The 24,613-nt window shown below is 47.2% G+C and overlaps 1 long non-coding RNA gene across 1 annotated transcript in view; it reads right to left on the reverse strand.

Annotated features, from left to right (window-relative positions):
* The window catches only part of LOC310904900, a 129,173-nt gene extending 111,110 nt beyond the window's left edge, over window positions 1-18,063 (reverse strand). Inside the window, exon 1 of the long non-coding RNA XR_014588680.1 lies at window positions 17,664-18,063. This is a non-coding gene — a long non-coding RNA (uncharacterized lncRNA). The remainder of the gene's footprint in view (window positions 1-17,663) is intronic.
* Window positions 18,064-24,613: the final 6,550 nt, after the last annotated feature.

The raw sequence follows: 24,613 nt of genomic DNA on the forward strand, positions 1-24,613 counted from the left end.
CTACGAAGGCAGTTGCTATTAGGGTGAGTAGGAGGATTACTCCTGTGTTTCAGGTTTCTTTGTATAGGTAGGAGCCGTAGTAGAGGCCTCGTCCGGTGTGTAAGTAGATGCAGATAAAGAAGAGCGAAGCACCGTTGGCGTGGAGGTTGCGGATGAGCCATCCGTACTGGACGTCTCGGCATGTGTGAGCTACTGAGGAGAAGGCGAGTGAAGTGTCTGCGGTGTAGTGTATGGCTAGTAGCAGGCCTGTTAGGATTTGTGTGGCTAAGCAGATGGCTAGAAGGGAGCCGAAGTTTCATCAGGCAGAGATGTTGGAGGGGGCGGGTAGGTCAATTAGGGAGTTGTTGATTATTTTTAGTAGGGGATGGGATTTGCGGATGTTAGGGGCCATTAGTGAGTCTGTGTGTTATTAGGATTATTACCAGGATGGAGAGGGCGAAGGATCCTAGGTAGGCCTTAATTAGCCCTGTGTGTATTTAGGTTGCGGCTTTGCTTGCGGCTACTTGTAGTTCAGCAAGGCCCTCTGGCCCTATTTTTTTGAGTCAGGAGAGGTCGATCAAGTGTAGGGCAATGTTTTGTCCCTTTTCTAGTAGGTTTTTGGAGAAGAATCGGTGTACTAGGGGGTTGAAGTACCCTAATGCAGAGGAGAAGTTTATGAGGGGGTTTGGTTTGGGGTGAGTGAGGGTGTGTGTTATGTTCGATAGTTCTAGGGCTAGGATGATTCCTAGGATTGTTATGAGGATGGCAGCAGTTTTGGTGATAAGGGGTATGGTTATTGGGGGGGTTTTGGTTGGTGTGATGAAAGAGGTAATGATTATTCCTGCTGTAATGCTGCCTAGGGCGAGTCGGGTTAGGGGGGCGGTGATTAGTGGGTTGTTTTCGTTTATTGATACTATTGGGGGGATTCGGGTTTGTCCAGCTTGGACTAGGATGGTTATGCGGATGCTGTAGGTTGCGGTGAATGCTGTGGCTATAAGGGTTAGGAGTAGGGCTCAAGTATTTAGGTATGATGTGTTTAAGCTTTCGATGATGAGGTCTTTTGAGTAGAATCCGGCTAGGAATGGGGTTCCTATCAGCGCCAGGTTTCCGATGGTTAGGCAGGAAGTAGTGACTGGGAGTATTTTCTGTAGGCCTCCTATCTTTCGGATATCTTGTTCTCCGTTTAGGTTGTGGATGATAGACCCTGAGCATAGGAATAGTATGGCTTTAAAGAAGGCATGGGTTGAGATGTGTAGGAAGGCTAGTTGTGGGAGGTTTAGTCCGATAGTGACTATTATTAGTCCTAGTTGGCTGGATGTTGAGAAAGCAATGATTTTTTTGATGTCATTTTGGGTTAGGGCGCATGTGGCAGCGAATAGGGTTGATAGAGCACCTAGGCATAGGCAGGCAGTTAGGGCTGTCTGGTTGGTGGCTAGCAGGGGGTGCATGCGGATGAGCAGGAAGATTCCGGCTACTACTATGGTACTGGAGTGCAGTAGGGCTGATACTGGGGTGGGGCCTTCTATTGCTGCGGGCAGTCATGGGTGGAGTCCAAATTGGGCGGATTTTCCTGCGGCTGCGAGGATTAATCCTATGAGGGGGAGGATTGGGGTTTGGTGGGGGTGTACGGCTTGTTGGATCTCTCAGGTGTTGAATGTTGAAGCTAGTCATGCTATGCTCAGGATCAGTCCGATGTCTCCGATTCGGTTGTAGATTACGGCTTGTAGGGCGGCGGTGTTGGCATCTGCTCGGCCTTGTCATCAGCCGATGAGAAGGAAGGACATGATTCGTACTCCTTCCCAGCCTACGAATAGGAGGAATATGTTGTTTGCGGTTGTTAGGAGGAGTATGGCGACTAGGAATGTCAGTAGGTAGGTGAAAAATTTTGTTACGTATGGCTCTGAGGCCATGTATCATATGGCGAATTGTAGGATTGATCATGTTACAAATAGGGCGATTGGAAGAAATGTTATTGAGTATTGGTCTATTTTTAGGCTCAGGGGGATTTTAAAGTTTATAATGAATTTTCACTCCCAGTGGCAGGTGACAGATTCTACTCCCGAGTAGATGAATGCGGTTGTAGGGGCTAGGCTAATTAGGAATGCGGTTTTAACAGCGCGGGTGGTGGCTTGTGGGGTGTTTTTAAAGTTTTTAAATAGAAATGGCAGGATGATTGGGGTTAGGAGGATTGTCAGCGTGAGTAGTGTGAGGGAGTTGATTAGTAGTGTGGGGTTCACTACTTTTACTTGGATTTGCACCAAGATGGGTGGTTCCTAAGACCAGTGGATTGCTGTTATCCTTTAAAAGTAAGGGGGCTGAGGTTTTAGGCTCAGATGTAAGAGTTAGCAGCTCTTGTTGGTTAAACCCTCCCCTCGGCAGGTAAGAAGGTTTGAACTTCTATTCTTAGAATCACAGTCTAATGTTTGGTTTAAACTATACTTGCATGAGGGGATTCCGGAGATCAGTTCGGGTTTGAGGATTAGGAGGAATATTGGGATAATGTGGAGTGTTATGAGCAGGTGTTCTCGCGTGGTTGAGTTTTGCATAGATGTGATGTGGGAGGGGATTGAGCCTCGTTGGGTCATTAGTAGTATGAATAAGGTGTAGGAGGCGGTTAGTAGGGTTGCGATTCCTGTTAGGATGATCGTGAAGGCAGATCAGTTGAATAAGGTGATTATAATGGTTAGCTCTGCTATGAGGTTTGTTGTTGGGGGTAAGGCTATGTTTGTTAGATTGGCCAGCAATCATCAGGTAGCTATGAGTGGTAGGAGAGGTTGTAGGCCTCGTGTGAGTAGTAGAATTCGGCTGTGCGTACGTTCATAGTTTGTGTTGGCTAGGCAGAATAGTATGGAGGAAGTTAGTCCATGGGAAATTATTAGGATCATTGCCCCTGAGAATGATCAGTGGGTTTGGATTATTCCTGCGGCGATAACTAGGCCTATGTGGCTAACGGATGAATAAGCGATTAGTGATTTTAGGTCTGTCTGTCGTAGGCAGATTGAGCTAGTCATTAGGGCGCCTCATAGGGCCAGGGTTAGGAAGGGGTAGTGCAGGAGGTTGGACAGTGGGCCCATAAATAGAGTGACTCGTATAATTCCGTATCCTCCTAGCTTTAGTAGTAGGGCGGCGAGGAGTATTGAGCCTGCGATGGGTGCTTCTACGTGGGCTTTTGGCAGTCAGAGGTGTAGGCCGTATAGTGGGGCTTTTACTATGAATGCTATGAGCAGTGCTAGACCTGATAGTATTCCTGTCCATGAGGTGGATAGGGTTGGGTGGGTTAGTTGTAGGGTTGGCAGGTGCAGGGTGCCAATTTTCACGTATAGGTGTATGATTGTGATTAGCAGGGGTAGAGAGCTTACTAGCGTGTAGAATAGCAGGTAGATGCCAGCGCTTAGGCGTTCTGGTTGGTTCCCCCATCGGGTGATTAAGATTAGGGTGGGAATGAGGGTTGCTTCAAATGAGATGTAAAATAGTGCTAGTTCTGTGGTGGAAAAGGCTAGTAGGATGAATGGCTGGACTGCGACTAAGGTTGAGATAAAGATCCGTTTGCGTTGTAGGGGTTCTTGTTGCAGGTGGTTTTGGCTTGCTATGATTATGAGTGGGAGTAGTCAGCAGGATAGTACTAGGAGGGGGGATGAGATTTGGTCAATTCCTGTTCAGTTGGATAAAAATTTGTAGGGGTAGTAGGTTGGGATTAATCACTGTAGGCTTAGGGCAGCGATTAGGAGGCTGTATAAGGTGGTGTTAGTCCATAGAAATTTTGGTGGAGACAGCAGGGCTGTTGGAAGAAGTATGATTGTGGGTAGGATGATTTTTAGCATTGCAGGAGGTTTAGGTTGTGTAGATGGTCGGAGCCATGTGTGCGGGTGGAGGCTACTAGGATGGCCAGGCCTGTGCCCGCCTCACACGCTGAGAAGGTTAGCATGAGAATTGGTACCATGGTGAATGAGGAGACTTGGTTTTCGATGGATCATATTGATAGGCCTACGAATATCGATAATATTATGCTTTCAAGGCATAGTAGGGCGGATACTAGGTGGGTTCGGTGGAAGGCTAGTCCTAGTCCGCTGAAAATGAAGGCTGAGTAGAAGCTTAAATGTAGGGGCGACATAAAAAAGTTACAGGGTTGGCTGTAATCTGCTGGGTCGAAACCAGCTATCTTTTTGGTTAGACTAACTTTCTGTTATTCTGCTCATTCTAGGCCCCCTTGAATTCACTCGTAGGCCAGTCCGAGTGTTAGGAGAAGGAGGATCTCTACAGTTCAGGTGAGGGTCATTAGGGGGGATTGGAGTTGGACGGCTCATGGCAGGGGGAGTAGGAGGGCGATTTCTAGGTCGAATAGGACGAACAGGATGGCTACTGAGGAAGAATCGGACTGAGAATGGTAATCGAGCAGATCCAAGTGGGTCGAATCCACATTCGTACGGTGAGAGTTTCTCTGAGTCGGGGTTTATTTGGGCGAGTCAGAAGTTTAATGCGGTTAGGGCGGCGCTTAGGATTGATGATAGGGCGAATATGAACATGAGTGCGTTCATTGCTCTCCTCTGGGTTTATACCAGATTCTAGAGATTGGAAGTCAATTGTAATTAATATACTAGAAGAGCAAGATCCTCATCAGTAGATGGTTATGTAGAGGAATAGTCAGATGACGTCTACGAAGTGTCAGTATCAGGCTGCTGCCTCGAATCCGAAGTGGTGGTCTGATGTAAAGTGGAACTTGATCAGTCGGAAGAGGCAGACGGTCAGGAAGGAGGATCCGATGATTACGTGGAGTCCGTGGAATCCAGTGGCAATGAAGAAGGTAGATCCGTAGACGCTATCGGCGATTGAGAATGGGGCTTCGTGGTATTCTATTGCTTGTAGGGCTGTGAAGTAGAATCCCAGGAGGATCGTTAGGGTTAGGGCGTGGATGGCGTGTTTTCGGTTTCCTTCTGTGATGCTGTGATGGGCTCACGTTACGGTAACGCCTGAGGCTAGTAGGATGGCTGTGTTTAGTAGGGGGACTTCTATCGGGTTGAGTGGTTTAATTCCTGTTGGGGGTCATTGGCCTCCTAGTTCTGGGGTTGGGGCCAGGCTCGAGTGGAAGAACGCTCAGAAGAACCCTAAGAAGAAGAATGCTTCGGATGTGATGAAAAGGATTATGCCGTATCGTAGGCCTTTTTGGACTGTGGGAGTGTGATGGCCTTGGAAGGTGCTTTCTCGTACAATGTCTCGTCATCATTGGAGTATTACTAGGAGTATTGAGATGAGGCCTAGGGTTAGTAGTATGGATGAGTTGTAGTGGAATCACATGATTAATCCTGAGGTTGTGAGTAGGGCGGCGGCTGCCCCGAAGATTGGTCAAGGGCTTGGGTCAACTATGTGGTATGAGTGTGCTTGGTGTGCCATTAGATGTTTTCTTGTAAGTATAGGCTTAGAAGGAGCACGAAGACGTAGGCCTGGATTATGGCTACTGCTACTTCTAGGATGGTTAGGAGTAGTAGGATGATTATTGTTAGGATGGATACTGCAGGAAGGGTGGGTATTAATGCAATGGAGGCTGTAGAGATGAGTTGGATGAGTAAGTGTCCTGCTGTAAGGTTGGCTGTAAGGCGGACTCCGAGGGCTAGGGGGCGGATTAGTAGGCTGGTTGTTTCGATCAGGATTAGTGCGGGGATTAGGGGTGTAGGGGTACCTTCGGGTAATAGGTGGGCTAAAGAGGCTGATGGTTGGTTTCGTAGGCCTGTTAGTAGTGTGGCGAGCCATAGTGGGAAGGCTAGGGCTATGTTCATAGATAGTTGGGTGGTTGGGGTGAATGTATATGGAAGGAGGCCTAGAAGGTTGATTGTAAGAAGTATGATTATTAGGGATGTAAATATTATGGCTCATTTGTGGCCATTTTTGTTGAGTGGGACTATTAGTTGTTTTGTGATTAGGTGAAGGAGTCATGTTTGGATAGTAGAAAGGCGGTTGTTGATTCATCGGTTGTTTGGGGACGGGAATAGTAGGGCTGGGAAGAGTAGGGATAGTAGGATTAAGGGGATGCCAAATAGATTGGGGCTGGAAAATTGGTCAAAGAAGCTTAGGTTCATGGTCAGGATCATGGTGTGGGTTTGGTAGTGAGGGAGGTCTTATTTGATGGGGGGTTGGTTGTGGTGAAGGCTAGTAGTTTTGGTTGGATGAGGAGTGCTAGGGTTAATCAGGTTATAATTATGATTGAAAATCATGGTGTGGGGTTAAGCTGTGGCATATCATTAAGGAGGGGGAAGTCCCTCTTTGGCTAGCTTAAAAGGCTAGTGCTGTTGCATAGCTTCTTAATGATTAGGATGATGATAGAAGGGACGATCAGGCCTCGAAATGTGGGAGTGGGGTTGATTCTACTACAATGGGTATGTAGCTGTGATTAGCCCCGCAAATTTCTGAGCATTGTCCGTAAAAAATCCCAGGCCGGGTGGTAATGAATGAAGTTTGGTTTAGTCGGCCTGGGATTGCGTCTGTTTTAACTCCGAGCGTTGGGACTGCTCAGGAGTGGAGTACGTCTCCTGCAGGAATGATCACGCGGATGGGGGATTCTATTGGGATAACTACGCGGTGGTCAACTTCTAGCAGTCGGAAGTGGCCGTTGGGTAAGTCTGGGGTGGGCACTATGTAGGAGTCGAATGATAGGTCTTTGAAGTCTGTGTATTCGTAGCTTCAGTATCATTGGTGGCCGATGGCTTTTAGGGTGAGGTCTGGTTCGTCGATTTTGTCCATTATGTAGAGGATTTGTAGGGATGGGAGGGCGAGGAGTACCAGGACGATAGCAGGTAGGATTGTCCAGATCAGCTCTACTTCTTGGGCGTCTACAGCATTGGACGAGAGTTTTTCTGTTAGTATGTGGGCTAAAAGGTAGAGAACTAGGCTGCAGATAGCTAGGGCAACGATTAGGGCGTGGTCGTGGAATTCAACGAGTTCTTCTATGATGGGTGATGAGGCGTCTTGGAATCCTAGTTGGGAGTGGTTGGCCACATGAGATGTACAGGATTTTTACCTGTGATTTAGTCTTGACAAGGCTATGTAATTGGTTTACTAACGTCTCATAAGAAAGAAGCATGAGCGGTTAATGCAGTTGGCTTGAAACCAGCATGTGAGGGTTCGATTCCTTCCTTTCTTGTACTTGGACGTAGGCCGGTTCCTCGAAAGTATGGTATGGGGGAGGGCAGCCGTGGATTCATTCAACGTTTGTGGTAGTTAGTTCTGGTTGTAGGACTTTTCGTTTGGCCGGAAAGGCTTCTCAGATGATGAATATTAGTATGATTACGGCTACTATTGAGATTAGGGAGCCGATGGAGGAAATGGTGTTTCATAGTGTGTAGGCGTCGGGATAGTCCGAGTATCGTCGGGGTATTCCTGCTAGGCCTAGGAAGTGCTGGGGGAAGAACGTTAGGTTTACTCCTGTAAATATTACCCCGAAGTGGGCTTTTGCTCATGTTTGGTGTAGGGTAAACCCAGTGAGTAGTGGGAATCAGTGAGTAAATCTTGCTAGAATGGCAAAGACGGCGCCTATGGATAGGACGTAGTGGAAGTGGGCAACTACGTAGTACGTGTCGTGCAGGGCGATGTCTAGGGAAGAGTTTGCAAGAACGATTCCTGTTAATCCTCCGATGGTAAATAGGAAGATAAATCCTAGAGCTCATAGTATTGGGAGGGTCTCATTTGATTGTTCCTCCGTGCAGGGTGGCTAGTCAGCTAAATACTTTGATTCCGGTAGGGATGGCAATGATTATAGTGGCTGATGTAAAGTAGGCTCGGGTATCAACGTCTATTCCTACTGTAAACATGTGGTGAGCTCAGACGATGAATCCTAGGAAGCCGATGGATAGTATGGCTCAGACTATTCCCATGTAGCCGAAGGGCTCCTTTTTGCCTGAGTAGTACGTGACTACGTGTGAGATGATTCCGAACCCCGGTAGGATCAGAATATAGACTTCTGGGTGTCCGAAGAATCAGAATAGGTGTTGGTACAGGATTGGGTCTCCTCCTCCAGCGGGGTCGAAGAATGTGGTGTTTAGGTTTCGATCAGTTAGTAATATTGTAATACCGGCGGCGAGTACGGGGAGTGATAGAAGGAGTAGGATGGCGGTAATTAGTACGGATCAGACAAATAGTGTCCACTTCCACTACGTCCTATCCATAGGCGCCGTCTTTGCCATTCTAGCAGGATTTACTCACTGATTCCCACTACTCACTGGGTTTACCCTACACCAAACATGAGCAAAAGCCCACTTCGGGGTAATATTTACAGGAGTAAACCTAACGTTCTTCCCCCAGCACTTCCTAGGCCTAGCAGGAAGACCCCGACGATACTCGGACTATCCCGACGCCTACACACTATGAAACACCATTTCCTCCTAGTCCTAGGACTTAGAGAAACTCCAGTACTAAAAATAGTAAACACAAGCAATAATTTCATATACTTCACTCTCACTCACCACTCAACTATCAGCTAACCACACCCCCGTCCACATAGCTTAACACAAAGCATGGCACTGAAGTTGCCAAGATGGCATAAAACATGCCTGCGGACAAAAGACTTAGTCCTAACCTTACGGTTGGTTTTTGCTAAATATATACATGCAAGTATCCGCGCCCCAGTGTAAACGCCCTCGACCACCTACCCCCATACAGGCCTTGAGGAGCGGGTATCAGGCACACCCAAGTAGTAGCCCAAGACGCCTCGCTAAGCCACGCCCCCACGGGTATTCAGCAGTAATTAACATTAAGCAATGAGTGCAAACTTGACTTAGTTATAGCAACAGCCTAACTTCAAGGGTTGGTAAATCTTGTGCCAGCCACCGCGGTCATACAAGAAACCCAAATCAACCGTCCTATTGACACGGCGTAAAGAGTGGTAAAATGCCTATCCTAGCTAACTAAGATCAAAATGCAACTGAGCTGTCATAAGCCCAAGATGCACCTAAACACACCATTAAGATGATCTTAGGAACTAACGACTGATTTAAACCCACGAAAGCCAGGGCCCAAACTGGGATTAGATACCCCACTATGCCTGGCCCTAAATCTTGATACTTACTTTACCGAAGTATCCGCCAGAGAACTACGAGCACAAACGCTTAAAACTCTAAGGACTTGGCGGTGCCCCAAACCCACCTAGAGGAGCCTGTTCTACAATCGATAATCCCCGATTAACCCAACCACCCCTTGCCAACACAGCCTACATACCGCCGTCGCCAGCCCACCTCGAATGAGAGCACAACAGTGGACACAATAGCACCCCGCTAATAAGACAGGTCAAGGTATAGCCTATGGAGTGGAAGAAATGGGCTACATTCCCTATTCATAGGGCACACGGAAAGAAGCGTGAAACCACTTCTGGAAGGCGGATTTAGCAGTAAAGTGGGACAATAGAGCCTACTTTAAGCCGGCCCTGGGGCACGTACATACCGCCCGTCACCCTCCTCAAAAGCCACATCCCACATAACTAATACCATAAATACGCTGAAGATGAGGTAAGTCGTAACAAGGTAAGTGTACCGGAAGGTGTACTTAGAATATCAAGACGTAGCTATAACACCAAAGCACTCAGCTTACACCTGAAAGATATCTACTAGACCGGATCGTCTTGAAGCCCCCCCTCTAGCTCAACCACACAAATAGTACACCAAAACTAAAGAATTTACTAAACTAATTAAAGTAAAGCATTTTACAGTCTTAGTATAGGCGATAGAAAAGACACTTAGACGCGATAGAGACCCCAGTACCGTAAGGGAAAGATGAAATAGCAGTGAAACAATCAAAGCGACAGACAGCAAAGATCAACCCTTGTACCTTTTGCATCATGGTTTAGCGAGAACAACCAAGCAAAGTGAACTAAAGTTTGCCCCCCCGAAACCCAAGCGAGCTACATTCAAGCAGTTAAAGAGAGCGAACCCGTCTCTGTTGCAAAAGAGTGGGATGACTTGTCAGTAGAGGTGAAAAGCCAACCGAGCTGGGTGATAGCTGGTTACCTGTGAAACGAATCTAAGTTCCCCCTTAATCCTCCCTACCGGACATCCTGAACCCTAATGAGATGATTAAGAGCTCTTTAATGGAGGGACAGCTCCATTAAAAAAGGACACAACCTCGACTAGCGGATAATTCTTACTACTGATCCTACCGTGGGCCCTAAAGCAGCCATCAAAAAAGAGTGCGTCAAAGCTCCACCACCTAAAAATACCAAAATAAGATGATTCCCTTATCACAAACAGGTCAACCTATGAATATAGGAGAATTAATGCTAAAATAAGTAACTCAGGGCCACACCCCTCTAACGGCGCAAGCTTACATAGAAACATTATTAACAGACCTAGACAGATACAAAAACCCCTACAAGACCACGTATTAACTAACCCTGTTAACCCGACTCAGGAGCGCCTATAAGAGCGATTAAAATCTGTGAAAGGAACTCGGCAAATTAATAAGGCCCGACTGTTTACCAAAAACATAGCCTTCAGCAAATTAAACAAGTATTGAAGGTGATGCCTGCCCGGTGACTTAGGTTTAACGGCCGCGGTATCCTAACCGTGCAAAGGTAGCGCAATCAATTGTCCCATAAATCGAGACTTGTATGAATGGCTAAACGAGGTCTTAACTGTCTCTCACAGATAATCAGTGAAATTGATCTCCCCGTGCAAAAGCGGGGATGTGAACATAAGACGAGAAGACCCTGTGGAACTTAAAAATCAACGACCACCGCGAATCCTCAATCAACCCCACTGGGGCCACTACCATCGCAGAGCCTGGTCGATATTTTTCGGTTGGGGCGACCTTGGAGGAGAACAAATCCTCCAAAAACAAGACCATACCTCTTTACCTAGAGCTACCCCTCAAAGTGCTAACAGTGACCAGACCCAATATAATTGATTAATGGACCAAGCTACCCCAGGGATAACAGCGCAATCCCCCTCAAGAGCCCATATCGACAGGGGGGTTTACGACCTCGATGTTGGATCAGGACATCCTAATGGTGCAGCCGCTATTAAGGGTTCGTTTGTTCAACGATTAACAGTCCTACGTGATCTGAGTTCAGACCGGAGCAATCCAGGTCGGTTTCTATCTATGACACACTCTCCCCAGTACGAAAGGACCGGGAAAGTGGGGCCAATACCACAAGCACGCCCCCCCCCTCTAAGCAGTGAAACCAACTAAACCGTGAAGAGGGCCTTCCCCCACCACTTTCAATCCTAGAAAAGGACCAGCTAGAGTGGCAGAGCCCGGCAAGTGCAGAAGGCTTAAGCCCTTTCCCCAGAGGTTCAAATCCTCTCCCTAGCTTCACCCATGATTCAAATAACAACACTAAGCTGCCTCGTTATATCCCTCCTATACATCATCCCAATCCTGATTGCCGTAGCCTTCCTAACCCTAGTAGAACGGAAAATCCTAAGCTACATACAATCCCGCAAAGGCCCTAACGTTGTCGGGCCTTTTGGCCTACTTCAACCATTTGCGGACGGACTGAAACTATTTACCAAAGAGCCCATCCGACCCTCTACCTCTTCCCCACTTCTATTCATTCTGATACCAATACTAGCCCTTGTCCTAGCCCTCACCACTTGAGCACCACTACCACTCCCATTTCCCCTAGCAGATCTAAACCTCGGAGTTCTCTTCCTAATAGCCATGTCAAGCCTAGCCGTCTACTCAGTCCTATGATCAGGCTGAGCCTCGAACTCAAAATACGCACTAATCGGAGCCCTACGGGCAGTAGCACAGACCATTTCATACGAAGTGACACTGGCCATAATCCTGCTATCAATAATCATACTAAGCGGAAGCTACACACTCAGCTCCTTTGCCGTCGCACAGGAGCCTCTATACTTCATTTTCTCCTCATGACCCCTAGCAATAATATGATACGTATCCACCCTAGCAGAGACAAACCGAGCTCCTTTTGACCTCACAGAGGGTGAATCTGAGCTAGTCTCAGGGTTTAACGTTGAATACGCCGCAGGACCCTTCGCCTTATTCTTCCTAGCTGAATATGCGAACATTATGCTAATAAATACACTTACAGCCATCATATTCCTAAACCCAAGCGCCCTAGGGCCACCCACAGAACTATTCCCCGTCATCCTAGCCACAAAAGTCCTCCTACTATCTTCTGGTTTCTTATGGGTCCGAGCTTCATACCCACGATTCCGATATGACCAACTAATGCACCTACTATGAAAAAACTTCCTACCCCTCACACTAGCTCTGTGCCTCTGACACATCAGCATACCTATCTGCTATGCAGGCCTACCTCCTTACATAAGGAAATGTGCCTGAACTACAAAGGGTCACTATGATAAAGTGAACATAGAGGTATAACAGCCCTCTCATTTCCTGTTGACCTTAGAAAAGTAGGAATTGAACCCACACAAGAGAAATCAAAATTCTCCATACTTCCCTTATATTATTTTCTAGTAGAGTCAGCTAATCAAGCTATCGGGCCCATACCCCGAAAATGATGGTTTAACCCCCTCCTCTACTAATGAACCCTTACGCGACCCCAATCATAACCTTCAGCCTCATCTTGGGCACCACAATCACAATTTCCAGCAACCACTGAGTTCTGGCCTGGACAGGACTGGAGATCAACGCACTAGCCATCATTCCCCTAATTGCCAAATCCCACCACCCACGAGCAGTAGAAGCCGCAACGAAATACTTCCTAACCCAAGCAGCTGCTTCCGCCCTGGTCCTATTCTCTAGCATAACCAATGCCTGAGTCACCGGCCAATGAGACATCACACAAATAAACCACCCAACCTCCTGTCTACTACTGACAGCAGCAATCGCTATTAAACTGGGCCTAGTGCCATTTCACTTCTGATTCCCAGAAGTACTACAAGGATCGCCACTAATAACAGCCCTGCTACTCTCGACCCTCATAAAATTCCCCCCACTAACCCTGCTCCTACTAACATCCAAATCCCTCGACCCAGCTCTACTCACCGCCATGGCCCTAGCCTCAACAGCACTAGGAGGCTGAATAGGACTGAACCAAACACAAACACGCAAAATCCTAGCCTTCTCGTCCATCTCCCACTTAGGCTGAATCGCCATCATCCTAGTTTACAGCCCCAAATTGGCCTTACTTACCTTCTACCTATACACAATCATAACATCAGCCGTATTCCTAGCCCTTAACAAAATCAAAGCCCTTAACCTATCCATGATCACAACCTCATGAACAAAAACCCCAGTGCTAAACGCCACCCTAATACTAGTACTTTTATCCCTAGCAGGCCTCCCCCCATTAACAGGCTTTATACCAAAGTGACTTATCATCCAAGAACTAACTAAACAGGAAATAACACCAGCAGCCATGGCAATTGCCATGCTATCACTGCTCAGCCTCTTCTTCTACCTACGCCTCGCATACCACTCAACAATTACCCTTCCCCCCAACTCCTCTAACCACATAAAACAATGATACACTAGCAAAGCCCCAAGCACACCTACTGCGGTCCTTGCCTCACTATCAATCCTCTTACTTCCCCTGTCCCCAATAATACATGCCATTGTCTAGAAACTTAGGATAACACCCCAAACCGAAGGCCTTCAAAGCCTTAAATAAGAGTTAAACCCTCTTAGTTTCTGCACATTAAGACTTACAGAATATTAACCTGTATCTTCTGAATGCAAGTCAGACGCTTTAATTAAGCTAAAGCCTCCCTAGACAGATGGGCTTCGATCCCACAAAACTCTAGTTAACAGCTAAATGCCTAAACCAATTGGCTTCTGCCTACAAAGACCCTGACGCACCCTAGTGCGCATCGATGAGCTTGCAACTCAACATGAATTTCACTACAGAGCCGATAAGAAGAGGAATTAAACCTCTGTAAAAAGGACTACAGCCTAACGCTTCAACACTCAGCCATCTTACCCGTCACCTTCATCAACCGATGACTATTTTCCACTAACCATAAGGATATTGGCACCCTGTACCTCATCTTCGGGGCATGAGCAGGAATAGTCGGCACCGCACTCAGCCTATTAATCCGCGCAGAACTAGGACAACCAGGAACTCTCCTAGGCGACGACCAAATTTACAATGTAATCGTTACCGCTCACGCCTTTGTAATAAGCTTCTTTATAGTCATACCCATCATGATCGGAGGATTCGGCAACTGATTAGTCCCCCTCATAATCGGTGCCCCCGACATAGCATTCCCGCGAATAAACAACATAAGCTTTTGACTCCTCCCCCCATCATTCCTCCTCCTACTAGCCTCATCCACTGTAGAAGCTGGCGCCGGCACAGGCTGAACTGTCTACCCTCCCCTAGCAGGTGACCTTGCCCACGCCGGAGCTTCAGTAGACCTGGCTATCTTCTCACTCCACTTAGCCGGTATCTCCTCCATCCTTGGGGCCATCAACTTTATCACCACAGCCATCAACATAAAACCCCCCGCACTCTCACAATACCAAACCCCACTATTTGTCTGATCCGTACTAATTACCGCCATCCTACTCCTTCTATCACTCCCCGTACTCGCCGCCGGTATTACAATATTACTAACTGATCGAAACCTAAACACCACATTCTTCGACCCCGCTGGAGGAGGAGACCCAATCCTGTACCAACACCTATTCTGATTCTTCGGACACCCAGAAGTCTATATTCTGATCCTACCGGGGTTCGGAATCATCTCACACGTAGTCACGTACTACTCAGGCAAAAAGGAGCCCTTCGGCTACATGGGAATAGTCTGAGCCATACTATCCATCGGCTTCCTAGGATTCATCGTCTGAGCTCACCACATGTTTACAGTAGGAATAGACGTTGATACCCGAGCCTACTTTACATCAGCCACTATAATCATTGCCATCCCTACCGGAATCAAAGTATTTAGCTGACTAGCCACCCTGCACGGAGGAACAATCAAATGAGACCCCCCCCAATACTATGAGCTCTAGGATTTATCTTCCTATTTACCATCGGAGGATTAACAGGAATCGTTCTTGCAAACTCTTCCCTAGACATCGCCCTGCACGACACGTACTACGTAGTTGCCCACTTCCACTACGTCCTATCCATAGGCGCCGTCTTTGCCATTCTAGCAGGATTTACTCACTGATTCCCACTACTCACTGGGTTTACCCTACACCAAACATGAGCAAAAGCCCACTTCGGGGTAATATTTACAGGAGTAAACCTAACGTTCTTCCCCCAGCACTTCCTAGGCCTAGCAGGAAGACCCCGACGATACTCGGACTATCCCGACGCCTACACACTATGAAACACCATTTCCTCCTAGTCCTAGGACTTAGAGAAACTCCAGTACTAAAAATAGTAAACACAAGCAATAATTTCATATACTTCACTCTCACTCACCACTCAACTATCAGCTAACCACACCCCCGTCCACATAGCTTAACACAAAGCATGGCACTGAAGTTGCCAAGATGGCATAAAACATGCCTGCGGACAAAAGACTTAGTCCTAACCTTACGGTTGGTTTTTGCTAAATATATACATGCAAGTATCCGCGCCCCAGTGTAAACGCCCTCGACCACCTACCCCCATACAGGCCTTGAGGAGCGGGTATCAGGCACACCCAAGTAGTAGCCCAAGACGCCTCGCTAAGCCACGCCCCCACGGGTATTCAGCAGTAATTAACATTAAGCAATGAGTGCAAACTTGACTTAGTTATAGCAACAGCCTAACTTCAAGGGTTGGTAAATCTTGTGCCAGCCACCGCGGTCATACAAGAAACCCAAATCAACCGTCCTATTGACACGGCGTAAAGAGTGGTAAAATGCCTATCCTAGCTAACTAAGATCAAAATGCAACTGAGCTGTCATAAGCCCAAGATGCACCTAAACACACCATTAAGATGATCTTAGGAACTAACGACTGATTTAAACCCACGAAAGCCAGGGCCCAAACTGGGATTAGATACCCCACTATGCCTGGCCCTAAATCTTGATACTTACTTTACCGAAGTATCCGCCAGAGAACTACGAGCACAAACGCTTAAAACTCTAAGGACTTGGCGGTGCCCCAAACCCACCTAGAGGAGCCTGTTCTACAATCGATAATCCCCGATTAACCCAACCACCCCTTGCCAACACAGCCTACATACCGCCGTCGCCAGCCCACCTCGAATGAGAGCACAACAGTGGACACAATAGCACCCCGCTAATAAGACAGGTCAAGGTATAGCCTATGGAGTGGAAGAAATGGGCTACATTCCCTATTCATAGGGCACACGGAAAGAAGCGTGAAACCACTTCTGGAAGGCGGATTTAGCAGTAAAGTGGGACAATAGAGCCTACTTTAAGCCGGCCCTGGGGCACGTACATGGTTAAACATGCCTGTTAGTAGTGTGGCGAGCCATAGTGGGAAGGCTAGGGCTATGTTCATAGATAGTTGGGTGGTTGGGGTGAATGTATATGGAAGGAGGCCTAGAAGGTTGATTGTAAGAAGTATGATTATTAGGGATGTAAATATTATGGCTCATTTGTGGCCATTTTTGTTGAGTGGGACTATTAGTTGTTTTGTGATTAGGTGAAGGAGTCATGTTTGGATAGTAGAAAGGCGGTTGTTGATTCATCGGTTGTTTGGGGACGGGAATAGTAGGGCTGGGAAGAGTAGGGATAGTAGGATTAAGGGGATGCCAAATAGATTGGGGCTGGAAAATTGGTCAAAGAAGCTTAGGTTCATGGTCAGGATCATGGTGTGGGTTTGGTAGTGAGGGAGGTCTTATTTGATGGGGGGTTGGTTGTGGTGAAGGCTAGTAGTTTTGGTTGGATGAGGAGTGCTAGGGTTAATCAGGTTATAATTATGATTGAAAATCATGGTGCGGGGTTAAGCTGTGGCATATCATTAAGGAGGGGGAAGTCCCTCTTTGGCTAGCTTAAAAGGCTAGTGCTGTTGCATAGCTTCTTAATGATTAGGATGATGATAGAAGGGACGATCAGGCCTCGAAATGTGGGAGTGGGGTTGATTCTACTACAATGGGTATGTAGCTGTGATTAGCCCCGCAAATTTCTGAGCATTGTCCGTAAAAAATCCCAGGCCGGGTGGTAATGAATGAAGTTTGGTTTAGTCGGCCTGGGATTGCGTCTGTTTTAACTCCGAGCGTTGGGACTGCTCAGGAGTGGAGTACGTCTCCTGCAGGAATGATCACGCGGATGGGGGATTCTATTGGGATAACTACGCGGTGGTCAACTTCTAGCAGTCGGAAGTGGCCGTTGGGTAAGTCTGGGGTGGGCACTATGTAGGAGTCGAATGATAGGTCTTTGAAGTCTGTGTATTCGTAGCTTCAGTATCATTGGTGGCCGATGGCTTTTAGGGTGAGGTCTGGTTCGTCGATTTCGTCCATTATGTAGAGGATTTGTAGGGATGGGAGGGCGAGGAGTACCAGGACGATAGCAGGTAGGATTGTCCAGATCAGCTCTACTTCTTGGGCGTCTACAGCATTGGACGAGAGTTTTTCTGTTAGTATGTGGGCTAAAAGGTAGAGAACTAGGCTGCAGATAGCTAGGGCAACGATTAGGGCGTGGTCGTGGAATTCAACGAGTTCTTCTATGATGGGTGATGAGGCGTCTTGGAATCCTAGTTGGGAGTGGTTGGCCACATGAGATGTACAGGATTTTTACCTGTGATTTAGTCTTGACAAGGCTATGTAATTGGTTTACTAACGTCTCATAAGAAAGAAGCATGAGCGGTTAACGTCCTGGGAGACCCAGAAAACTTCACCCCAGCAAACCCACTAGTAACCCCACCACACATCAAGCCAGAATGATACTTCCTATTCGCCTACGCCATCCTACGTTCAATCCCAAATAAACTAGGAGGCGTATTAGCACTGGCCGCCTCCGTACTGATCCTATTCCTAATCCCATTCCTGCACAAATCAAAACAACGAGCAATAACATTCCGACCACTCTCCCAGCTCCTATTCTGAGTACTAGTCGCCGACCTCCTCGTCCTAACATGAGTAGGAAGCCAACCCGTCGAACACCCATTCATCATCATCGGCCAACTCGCTTCAATCGCCTACTTCGCTATCCTCCTATTTCTCCTCCCCGCCGCAAGCGCCCTAGAAAACAAAATACTCAACTGCTAAATACTCTAATAGTTTATAAAAACATTGGTCTTGTAAACCAAAGATTGAAGACTTACCACTTCTTAGAGTACCCCAAACTCAGAAAAAAAGGACTCAAACCTTTATCTCCAGCTCCCAAAGCTGGCATTTTCAATAAACTATTCTCTGACCCTAACCCCTAAACCGCCCGAATAGCACCCCGCGACAACCCCCGCACAAGCTCCAATACAACAAACAAAGTCAACAACAGCCCCCAACCCGCCACTAAAAACATCCCTGCCCCATGTGAATAAAACATGGAAACTCCACTAAAATCCGACCGAACAACAAACACCCCAACATTATTCACAGTAGAAACCCCGAACTTCCAAGCCCCCATAAACCCCCCAAACACCAACCCCCCAAAAACAATTGCCACAAACGCTACTGCACATCCAATCACCCGTCAATCCCCCCAAGCCCCAGGGAAAGGCTCCGCTGCTAAAGCTACTGAATAAACAAACACCACCAGCATACCCCCCAAATACACCATAAACAGCACTAAAGCCACGAACGAAACCCCAAGGCCCAGCAACCACCCGCACCCCGCCACAGACGCTAACACCAAACCAACAACCCCATAATACGGCGAAGGATTCGACGCCACACCCAAAACACCCACCGCAAAGCAAATCCCTAAAAAAAACATAAAATAAGTCATTATTCCTGCCCGGACACTACCCGAGGCCTGCGGCTCGAAAAGCCGCCATTGTTCTCAACTACAGGAACTAACCGCAAGCCCCCAATAATTCTACCCCATCTATGCCATTATGCTTAACCCCCCCCCCCTCCCCCCCCGAGGCGGGGGTATTTGGTTATGCATATTCGTGCATAAATTTATATACCCCATATACATACATACTATAGTACCAGTAATATACATTATATACGGACTATCTTATAAGCAGGTGCTAAACCCATACATGTACACGGCCATTAAACCCTTAAACACACTCCTACCAAACCACCCGGCATGAATGTTCTAGGACCATACCCCACAACACCCAATACAACTCCACTCAAGCGCATAACAAGACCCCATTTTAATGAATGCTCACAGGACATGCTCCAACAACAACTCTCCACCACATATCTCATGCAGTTCGTATCAGACGGATTTATTAATCGTACTCCTCACGTGAAATCAGCAACCCGTTGCACATAATGTCCGGTATGACTAGCTTCAGGCCCATACGTTCCCCCTAAACCCCTCGCCCTCCTCACATTTTTGCGCCTCTGGTTCCTCGGTCAGGGCCATCCATTGGGTTCACTCACCCCTCCTTGCCCTTCAAAGTGGCATCTGTGAGTACTTTCACCTTCTCAATGCGTAATCGCGGCATGTTCCAGCTTTTTGGCGCCTCTGGTTCCTCTTATTTTTTCCGGGGTTACCTCACAGGTGGCTATTCCCAGTGATCTCGGGGGTCCCACAATCTAAGCCTGGACACACCTGCCTCACGGCCTATCCTATATTTCAAGGGTCCCTCGATGAGACGGTTGGCGTATATGGGGAATCATCCTGACACTGATGCACTTTGACCACATTCAGTTAATGTTACCTCCACCCTCCGGGTTAAATGGGGCTATTGGATGAATGCTCGTTGGACATAGCACAAAACAACAAATCATTAAGCGCAACCCCTGCGCTTCACAAACTAAACCAGTAAACTTTCGCTAACCACCATGTAGCATAAACCTTCATCGCCCAATCCCAGCAAACTACCTCTAAAACTCCATTAATCATCCCTTCGATGACATCATCGGAACGATGTACATATACACACAAACACATACAAAATAACTTAAACTTATTAGAGAAACTCCAGTACTAAAAATAGTAAACACAAGCAATAATTTCATATACTTCACTCTCACTCACCACTCAACTATCAGCTAACCACACCCCCGTCCACATAGCTTAACACAAAGCATGGCACTGAAGTTGCCAAGATGGCATAAAACATGCCTGCGGACAAAAGACTTAGTCCTAACCTTACGGTTGGTTTTTGCTAAATATATACATGCAAGTATCCGCGCCCCAGTGTAAACGCCCTCGACCACCTACCCCCATACAGGCCTTGAGGAGCGGGTATCAGGCACACCCAAGTAGTAGCCCAAGACGCCTCGCTAAGCCACGCCCCCACGGGTATTCAGCAGTAATTAACATTAAGCAATGAGTGCAAACTTGACTTAGTTATAGCAACAGCCTAACTTCAAGGGTTGGTAAATCTTGTGCCAGCCACCGCGGTCATACAAGAAACCCAAATCAACCGTCCTATTGACACGGCGTAAAGAGTGGTAAAATGCCTATCCTAGCTAACTAAGATCAAAATGCAACTGAGCTGTCATAAGCCCAAGATGCACCTAAACACACCATTAAGATGATCTTAGGAACTAACGACTGATTTAAACCCACGAAAGCCAGGGCCCAAACTGGGATTAGATACCCCACTATGCCTGGCCCTAAATCTTGATACTTACTTTACCGAAGTATCCGCCAGAGAACTACGAGCACAAACGCTTAAAACTCTAAGGACTTGGCGGTGCCCCAAACCCACCTAGAGGAGCCTGTTCTACAATCGATAATCCCCGATTAACCCAACCACCCCTTGCCAACACAGCCTACATACCGCCGTCGCCAGCCCACCTCGAATGAGAGCACAACAGTGGACACAATAGCACCCCGCTAATAAGACAGGTCAAGGTATAGCCTATGGAGTGGAAGAAATGGGCTACATTCCCTATTCATAGGGCACACGGAAAGAAGCGTGAAACCACTTCTGGAAGGCGGATTTAGCAGTAAAGTGGGACAATAGAGCCTACTTTAAGCCGGCCCTGGGGCACGTACATACCGCCCGTCACCCTCCTCAAAAGCCACATCCCACATAACTAATACCATAAATACGCTGAAGATGAGGTAAGTCGTAACAAGGTAAGTGTACCGGAAGGTGTACTTAGAATATCAAGACGTAGCTATAACACCAAAGCACTCAGCTTACACCTGAAAGATATCTACTAGACCGGATCATCTTGAAGCCCCCCCTCTAGCTCAACCACACAAATAGTACACCAAAACTAAAGAATTTACTAAACTAATTAAACTAAAGCATTTTACAGTCTTAGTATAGGCGATAGAAAAGACACTTAGACGCGATAGAGACCCCAGTACCGTAAGGGAAAGATGAAATAGCAGTGAAACAATCAAAGCGACAGACAGCAAAGATCAACCCTTGTACCTTTTGCATCATGGTTTAGCGAGAACAACCAAGCAAAGTGAACTAAAGTTTGCCCCCCCGAAACCCAAGCGAGCTACTTTCAAGCAGTTAAAGAGAGCGAACCCGTCTCTGTTGCAAAAGAGTGGGATGACTTGTCAGTAGAGGTGAAAAGCCAACCGAGCTGGGTGATAGCTGGTTACCTGTGAAACGAATCTAAGTTCCCCCTTAATCCTCCCTACCGGACATCCTGAACCCTAATGAGATGATTAAGAGCTCTTTAATGGAGGGACAGCTCCATTAAAAAAGGACACAACCTCGACTAGCGGATAATTCTTACTACTGATCCTACCGTGGGCCCTAAAGCAGCCATCAAAAAAGAGTGCGTCAAAGCTCCACCACCTAAAAATACCAAAATAAGATGATTCCCTTATCACAAACAGGTCAACCTATGAATATAGGAGAATTAATGCTAAAATAAGTAACTCAGGGCCACACCCCTCTAACGGCGCAAGCTTACATAGAAACATTATTAACAGACCTAGACAGATACAAAAACCCCTACAAGACCACGTATTAACTAACCCTGTTAACCCGACTCAGGAGCGCCTATAAGAGCGATTAAAATCTGTGAAAGGAACTCGGCAAATTAATAAGGCCCGACTGTTTACCAAAAACATAGCCTTCAGCAAATTAAACAAGTATTGAAGGTGATGCCTGCCCGGTGACTTAGGTTTAACGGCCGCGGTATCCTAACCGTGCAAAGGTAGCGCAATCAATTGTCCCATAAATCGAGACTTGTATGAATGGCTAAACGAGGTCTTAACTGTCTCTCACAGATAATCAGTGAAATTGATCTCCCCGTGCAAAAGCGGGGATGTGAACATAAGACGAGAAGACCCTGTGGAACTTAAAAATCAACGACCACCGCGAATCCTCAATCAACCCCACTGGGGCCACTACCATCGCAGAGCCTGGTCGATATTTTTCGGTTGGGGCGACCTTGGAGGAGAACAAATCCTCCAAAAACAAGACCATACCTCTTTACCTAGAGCTACCCCTCAAAGTGCTAACAGTGACCAGACCCAATATAATTGATTAATGGACCAAGCTACCCCAGGGATAACAGCGCAATCCCCCTCAAGAGCCCATATCGACAGGGGGGTTTACGACCTCGATGTTGGATCAGGACATCCTAATGGTGCAGCCGCTATTAAGGGTTCGTTTGTTCAACGATTAACAGTCCTACGTGATCTGAGTTCAGACCGGAGCAATCCAGGTCGGTTTCTATCTATGACACACTCTCCCCAGTACGAAAGGACCGGGAAAGTGGGGCCAATACCACAAGCACGCCCCCCCCCTCTAAGCAGTGAAACCAACTAAACCGTGAAGAGGGCCTTCCCCCACCACTTTCAATCCTAGAAAAGGACCAGCTAGAGTGGCAGAGCCCGGCAAGTGCAGAAGGCTTAAGCCCTTTCCCCAGAGGTTCAAATCCTCTCCCTAGCTTCACCCATGATTCAAATAACAACACTAAGCTGCCTCGTTATATCCCTCCTATACATCATCCCAATCCTGATTGCCGTAGCCTTCCTAACCCTAGTAGAACGGAAAATCCTAAGCTACATACAATCCCGCAAAGGCCCTAACGTTGTCGGGCCTTTTGGCCTACTTCAACCATTTGCGGACGGACTGAAACTATTTACCAAAGAGCCCATCCGACCCTCTACCTCTTCCCCACTTCTATTCATTCTGATACCAATACTAGCCCTTGTCCTAGCCCTCACCACTTGAGCACCACTACCACTCCCATTTCCCCTAGCAGATCTAAACCTCGGAGTTCTCTTCCTAATAGCCATGTCAAGCCTAGCCGTCTACTCAGTCCTATGATCAGGCTGAGCCTCGAACTCAAAATACGCACTAATCGGAGCCCTACGGGCAGTAGCACAGACCATTTCATACGAAGTGACACTGGCCATAATCCTGCTATCAATAATCATACTAAGCGGAAGCTACACACTCAGCTCCTTTGCCGTCGCACAGGAGCCTCTATACTTCATTTTCTCCTCATGACCCCTAGCAATAATATGATACGTATCCACCCTAGCAGAGACAAACCGAGCTCCTTTTGACCTCACAGAGGGTGAATCTGAGCTAGTCTCAGGGTTTAACGTTGAATACGCCGCAGGACCCTTCGCCTTATTCTTCCTAGCTGAATATGCGAACATTATGCTAATAAATACACTTACAGCCATCATATTCCTAAACCCAAGCGCCCTAGGGCCACCCACAGAACTATTCCCCGTCATCCTAGCCACAAAAGTCCTCCTACTATCTTCTGGTTTCTTATGGGTCCGAGCTTCATACCCACGATTCCGATATGACCAACTAATGCACCTACTATGAAAAAACTTCCTACCCCTCACACTAGCTCTGTGCCTCTGACACATCAGCATACCTATCTGCTATGCAGGCCTACCTCCTTACATAAGGAAATGTGCCTGAACTACAAAGGGTCACTATGATAAAGTGAACATAGAGGTATAACAGCCCTCTCATTTCCTGTTGACCTTAGAAAAGTAGGAATTGAACCCACACAAGAGAAATCAAAATTCTCCATACTTCCCTTATATTATTTTCTAGTAGAGTCAGCTAATCAAGCTATCGGGCCCATACCCCGAAAATGATGGTTTAACCCCCTCCTCTACTAATGAACCCTTACGCGACCCCAATCATAACCTTCAGCCTCATCTTGGGCACCACAATCACAATTTCCAGCAACCACTGAGTTCTGGCCTGGACAGGACTGGAGATCAACGCACTAGCCATCATTCCCCTAATTGCCAAATCCCACCACCCACGAGCAGTAGAAGCCGCAACGAAATACTTCCTAACCCAAGCAGCTGCTTCCGCCCTGGTCCTATTCTCTAGCATAACCAATGCCTGAGTCACCGGCCAATGAGACATCACACAAATAAACCACCCAACGTCCTGTCTACTACTGACAGCAGCAATCGCTATTAAACTGGGCCTAGTGCCATTTCACTTCTGATTCCCAGAAGTACTACAAGGATCGCCACTAATAACAGCCCTGCTACTCTCGACCCTCATAAAATTCCCCCCACTAACCCTGCTCCTACTAACATCCAAATCCCTCGACCCAGCTCTACTCACCGCCATGGCCCTAGCCTCAACAGCACTAGGAGGCTGAATAGGACTGAACCAAACACAAACACGCAAAATCCTAGCCTTCTCGTCCATCTCCCACTTAGGCTGAATCGCCATCATCCTAGTTTACAGCCCCAAATTGGCCTTACTTACCTTCTACCT

The sequence above is a fragment of the Anser anser genome (assembly GCF_964211835.1).
Source record: "Anser anser genome assembly, chromosome: 10".
Classification (NCBI taxonomy): Eukaryota; Metazoa; Chordata; class Aves; order Anseriformes; family Anatidae; genus Anser; species Anser anser.